Source organism: Triticum aestivum, chromosome 5D (assembly GCF_018294505.1).
Source record: "Triticum aestivum cultivar Chinese Spring chromosome 5D, IWGSC CS RefSeq v2.1, whole genome shotgun sequence".
NCBI lineage: Eukaryota > Viridiplantae > Streptophyta > Magnoliopsida > Poales > Poaceae > Triticum > Triticum aestivum.
Window position 1 is genome coordinate 386,136,935 of NC_057808.1, and position 7,033 is coordinate 386,143,967.

Here is a 7,033-nt window from a genome sequence, read left to right on the forward strand (position 1 = left end):
GGTGATCACGTTTTCGAGATCTTACGATATTGTTAAGTGTAACGATAGTCCCAAAACATTATTGAGAGTATGACGTTAGAAGAATGATCATATCGAAACGACCTAAACTTGTTTGTTGTACTTTGAGATAATATCATCATATGTCAATTGTTATAACACAGAATGTTAACGTGTGTTTTAGTTGTTAGACCAGGAGAGTATCATAGTCACTTCTTACCGTACGATGCACTTTGGGGTTGCTCAAACATCATCTGTAACTAGGTGATCATAATGATAACTTACAGGTGCATCGAAAACTTTGAAAAGGGACTAGATAACTCGAGAGTGAAATTTGCTCCTCCGACAATGGAGATATATTCTTAAGGCCCTCCCGCTGTGACAACGTCCATTATCATCTGGCCAGACATAGGTAACAATGTCACGGGGATGCCGGAACACGTCAACGAGAAAGAAGAACAAAACCGGTAATAAGGAGACCGGTATAGTGAGCATGTGTATGACTCAAGAGAATACCGATATATCTCACCTCGGGTTTTGTAAAGTATCACGAAGCAAAGGGAAATCACATGATAACCAAAGGTTCACTCGAATGTCATTCTTGTAATCATAAGTATTCATATGGATGTCCATGGTTCCGCTATTGGTCATTGAACGAAGGAGTTTCGTTCATGTCTATGTTTTATCGAACCTACAGGGTCATCAGTTTAAGGTAATCACGATTTGCTGAATCTTAGTAAGACGAGAGTATCGAGGATTTATTTGTGAAATTGTTTTATTAATATTCAAAATAGTTTCGAGAGGAACTGGAAGCGTTTCGAGGTCAGCGCCTCAGCGTAAGGGTTCCAGAGTTTATCGGGCAATACCGGGTAATACCAGTAAATAATACATGCGGATATATTCCCATATACGAGGGCGTGCTTGGTTCATCGTATTTCTCGCTTCCTATCGTCAGACTCCATGAACTCTAGGAAGAAAGACTGGTAGCCGATGGCCACCACCACATGTATTCAACAGTGACTGCACGGTCGCGACGCACAATTGATCAATAGGAACACCCGCTATCGCTATCGCTTGGAGCCTGGATGCCGCCATGACGCAAGACGTCGTCGATGACCACCGTCGTCCATTGTCGTCCTCACCTCAACTCGAAGGCCAGCGGAATCTCTAGCCGTGTGGACGCGCTCGCACCAGGGACTAGTGAGGCAGCTAGATGCCCCACCAGGCCCGTGGTCCTTGGCACTTCCCTGTGGCGGAGTGAGGCCACGGTGGGCGCGGGTTCCGGCCACGACGGCATTGGGATGTAGTGGCGGTGCATGGAGGCGCTTCCGCGGTGGCGCGTAAAGGCGCTTTGGTGACGGTGTTTGGAGAAGCTTCGGCGGCGGCGCAGACGACGCGGCGGCGTCAGCCCAGAGCTCGGCGGGATGCAGGCACCGATGGTAGCGGAGGCGGATGCTCGGCGTCGATGGTGGGGCGCAGTGGTGGAGCAATGACCAATCAACATACAACTCAACAGACCCCACTCGGTACCACAGCGCAACACGCAAGGCAAGATACAACGGTGATAGAAACATCTACGAGAGAAGCCGTGAATGACGAAAAGGGAGCTCCAAGACAACGCCTTCAAACAGGATACGATACTGTGGTGCCGACCGATCCAGGGATCGGGGTTTCCCCGGAGCAACAGGGAGACAGAGAAGAGTCACGAGGACGCCTTCAAGAAGGGTAGACACCAAAGGCGGCGGCGGCGGCGACCCGGCAGGGCCAGATTTCCACCCCGGCAAGCCCTCGGCATCTCCCAAACGGAGTACACCAAGCCACCACACACCACACCACCGCCATTGTCCATTGCACACTAACCACCATGCCGCCCGCACGACCATGGCAGCTAGTCCACACCCGAGCCGCGAGCTCCACCCATGAGCACCGTGGCTACCACCACCAAGGCCGCCGCCCTAGCATCCAAGACTCCGACACCACCCAACTCGAGACACGCAGCTACGATGAATAAAGAGAGACGACCAGAAAGGACCCTCCTTTCCCACCCCTGGGCGGCCCTAAGACCCCCCGTAGGTCGGCCAGATCTGGCCGCCACCTCCCCGCGCCTACCCCTCCTGGGCAAAGGATGAGTTGCCTGGTGGCACACCACCAACCGATGGGAGGCAAGGATGACTCTGTGGCCTTGCTGGCGGCGGGATTATCCCAAAATGGTGGACAACGGCTGGGAGAGGACCAACCCTCCGGCTAAGGCAATACACGTGTGACGAGGGAGAAGGCGAAGGCCAATATGGTCCGCCTGCAAATGAGCCAACGTCGAAAAGCCGGCCGTCGCCGCAGCCGGAACCTCCGATCTACCATGTAACGTCGCGCCGTAGAAAATAATCTTCATTGTTGCCCCCTTTGCAACAAACGTAGTGTTGCACTTGGCCTATGCAAAAGGAGGCTTGTTGCAATCACCCCAAACTGTTTTCCCTTCCTGAAACATAACCTCTGTTGCAGAAACAAAATCAAACACACCCTTCGCTATAGTCGGGAGTCGCTGGCTAGTGCGGCGTGGGGTGTGGCACTGGTTGTGCGATCGTGGGGTGCGAGGTCATGTGGGATGCCGTGAGTCAGGGAAGGCCGGCCGTGCTTGGCCTTTGTGGTCATGGAGGCCATAGCCAAGAGCTCGGACTTCGAGTGGGACAACGTTGCTAGAGTAGGGATCGATCAAAGAAGAGTAGGGATCGATCAAAGAAGAGGGGGAAACAAAGGAGGGCCTCGCGTGGTCTCGTAGGCACGGGGTGGCCGGACACAGATGAAAGATGACGTATTCAACTACGGACGGAGGTGAACTGAGGTGGAAAAATATGACGAATTAGTCGATAACCTGACAGCGGCCTCACCTACTCGGACCGTAACAAACCCTGTATTGGGCTTCAGGTCTTTGCAACATAGCCTGTGTTGCAAAACCTGATGAGTCAGCGCGTGGGAGAGATTTGCCCTGCGTGGCGTCGGATAAAACTCGGATCTGACGGTCGCAAAAGCAGTTGATACACGATCAATTATCAGTCAGGTGAGGTGCGGCATTTATGAATACATTTATGAAATCATGTTTATTCTTAAATTTTGAAAAGTAGATAAAAACACTTGGGCTCACACAAGGTGAAATGGTCTTTAACCGCCCCAATTGCCCTCCTCCCATGCTCATCTCATGTGAGGCGCTCCCTTTTCCTACTACAAAGGCTAGGGTTAAGGGGCCCCATTTTCGACTGGGGTTTTACTTGCGTGTTCAAGACATGGAGCGGCTGCCGGAGCCCGGAGCGAGTTGTAATTGGCGACCTCACCACCGGAATGACGACCTTCAGGCTCGCTACTCCTGGCGGCCTTTGGAAGGTGACAAGGCCGATCCATAGGCCGGGCAAAAAGGTAGACCAACATCAGGTCCCCAAAATACTAAAATATTATAGTAATGATCATATTATCATATATTATATCAGAAAGACAATTGAATATCTAAGACAAGATTAAATTCTCATGGGGGAAAATTCACAACACATACTAATAGGGTGTATTTGGTTCCCTAGGCGGGCTCTAGCTTGCATCGCATGAAGGAGCTTGGCTGAGCCTGACCTGGTTGAGCAGATGCAAGAACGAGTAGAGAAGCGTGTTTAGTTGGCTGCATGATATGGGGAAGGCTAAGCTCATATTTTTTTGGTATATTGCATTTTGGGTTGTATTAGATAGAGATGCTACACAACCAATGTTGTTTGGTAGTTTGCATATATATTGATTCAAGGTGCTTGTACATGTATGTAAAAATAATTGGAAGATTGTTTTGGTGATAGAACTCCAACTCAAATATGTTTGCTGCTTGAAGTAAAAAAATAGGGTCAAATATAATCGCATATCTTCGAAATGGCAGAGATGGTTGAAGTTCAAAAAATCACATGTCTACATATTATCAAAAGCAATGAACCAGAATCATGAGTGCACACAAATAATTATCCAGTACAATAAAAGTCCAATAAGAGTGCGTATTACAGTTTAACAAACAAGCATTGATACTCCACACAATCTGGCTCACATGGAAAAAGAGCGTCGATACTCCATTACAATCCACACAATCAGTCCATACTATAGTCAAACCATCTCAAATCCTTACGGGAAAAGGAGGTTGGGGACATATCTCAGCTTATATATCTCTAATCCAGATGGGGCGTTGGGATGAGGAGCATTGGTATCAAGCCACACGCAACGCTCGGCGAACATCTCTGATCCTCACCTCGCCTTCATTCTCGTCCATGGCCGAAGGAGGCTGCCGATCCATCCGCTCACCCATCCGCATCTGCAGAAGAAGCAACACGAGCAGCAAAGAAACGGGGATGGAGGGGATTCGAGATGGATGAGGACAGATGGGAGAGGAGGGGAGGAGAGGTCAACTATGCAACAGCGAGGAGGCGCGTCGGCGACGTGCATAGAGGCGACGAGGCAGCGAGATCCAGTGTTGCACGAGAGAGGAGAGGAGCGAGGAGAGCAACGCAAATGAGAGGGTGTGAGCCGATTGGGAGAGAGACCGTAGCTGCTTTGGCACGCGCGGGTGCTGCGCGGCTGCAGGCTTGGGGAAACGGCCGAAACTTGCATTTCCCCTCACCCTGACTGGAGCCTCATTTTGCATCTGTCGGGCTAGGCCCAATTCGTCATGCAGGATACCAAACATTCAGAAATTGCACGGTGGGTGTGAGCCAGGTGCAACCCAGGAAACTAAACACGCAGGCACCTAGCTCGCTTTCTTCCATCACATGTAGCTGCGTTGACTCGTACCACTCTCGTTAGGGTTTTGCTCCTCCTGGCGGCGCCATTGGTACCTCGTGGAGATCTCCAATCCCCTGCCCCCCTACCACAGGCTTGGCCGGGGCGCCGGCGCTCTCGGCACTGCGGCTGGAAGGGGGTTCGCTAGGGTCCTCCCGTCCGTGGAACCACTCTTTCACGGATAAGAGATCTGATGGGTAGCTCGACCGGAGCTTCGGGCTCGGGCATGAGCGATGTGGAGAAGATGATGAAAGAACTTGGACTTAAAGAAGATGACATGGTAGACATAGTCGTGGAGGACAACGATCTGCCAAAGGATGCAGCGAGATGGCTGGCGATCGCCCGGGTTCACACGGACAAAACTTTCAGCCAATACTGGTTCTACCGTAATATGAGGGTGGCTTGGGATCTGGCTCAAGAGGTGAAGTTCGGGCCTCTCAATGACAATCTGTATATCCTTCAATTTTCGTGCCTAGGTGACTGGGAGCAGGTGATGGAAGAAGGCCCCTGGACTTTCAAAGGGAAGGTTGTGGTGATTGAACCTTACGATGGACTCACAAGGCCCTCATCGATAGAGCTGAATAAGATTGAGTTGTGGATTCAAATCCACGATGTCTGACCTATTTTTCCATCTGATCAAATCTTTGGCAAGCACAGTAGGTGATTTCATCTACGCTGAGCAGAAATCTCCAGACTGTGAAGGTAACTTTTACCGAGTCAGGGTTAAGATTGATGTCACCAAGCCTCTGAGGAACGATGTCTCACTGGTGATTAAAAAGAGGAGGGAGATCATTCTGGTGAAATACGAGCGGCTGCCCGACTGGTGTGCAGTCTACGGTTATTTAGGGCACCTCCACAAGGACTGTGGCGACGGGGTTCACCCTCCATCGGCCTTGGTATTCAAGGACCTACATGCAGACTGGTTCCACGGGCCTGGTCGTGGCCCGGGAGCGGGAAGGGGACAAGGAGGAAATAGAGGACGGGGAAGAGGAGGACGTGGCCCCGGACGTGGCTCTCCCCGGTATGAACAAGGTGGATCAGAGCAGGATGATGACCTAGACTCAGAGATGATAGAAGCTGAGAACAATAGAAAGAGGGGAGCGACCCTAGCGGCGGATCTCACAGCCCCTGCGGGGAATACACTCCTCCTCGAGGACGGGAGTAATTCCCAGCATCCACCTCCGAGCCCCTCTTCGAAACAGGAACCAAAAGGAACAGACCTTCTACAACAACTAATGAAAGAAACAGTGGGAAGAATAGCAATGGCAACAAAAATTCAGATGTGCGCTTGGCGGGCCTCCCCGGGGGGTCGCGCCTAGTGACGGTGTCCTAAACTAGGGGGTACTCACCACGTCGTCTCCCGACCAGTCGGTCGGGCCGAGGACCCCCATGGCGGTTCACTATTGGGCCAGTTCGGGCAACCCATGCCGCATACAAGGGATATTCCACAAGACTTGGTGCCCAAGATAAAGACTCTTCCAAACCCTAGGCCTCTAGTGCATTATATAAACCGATGCCATGCTAGTCAATAGATAATCTAATATTCATTAAAACAATCTCGTGGTAGATACATGTACTCTGTACTAAACCCCATATGAATACAATCAAAAGCAGGACGTAGGGTATTATCTCTTCGAGAGAGCCCGAACCTGGGTAAATCCTGTGTCCATGTTACCATCGTTTCAAGACGCCTAGCTTAGGACCCTTACTACGAGATATGCCGGATTTGACACCGACATTGATGCTTTCATCAAGAGCCTGCTGGGTGGTCGTCGTGGATCGATGGGATGATCAGATGATATTTTTACAATTACATGTGTTATGTATAGACTATCTTTATTGTAAATTATGACTACTGCCTCGGCATACCCTGTTCGTAGTCAAATCAAGATCATACAAAAGTGTCCGACGTCTGATAATACGGCAGATCCAATCTCTGTTGTTGCGGCGTCGGCGTGCCGTGGAGGTGTTAGAGAAACGGGCATGGAGGCAATGGAAAAATCCATGAGGCGGCGCCCTAGCCAACGAGCCACCCTGAACTAGTAGTGCTCACGCGTGACAACTGTGCACAACGGACGATCAAATCAGCCTGATGGAACGCACACACCAGGGAGATCCGTTTCCCTTCCTTTTTTAATTCATCTCCTGCTCGGCCGCCAGTCCTCTGTTACCTTTTTGCTAAAAAGTGCATAGTCCTAAAATCTTACTGCTTCACGTAATTGAGTACTAGTATACTAATCCAATT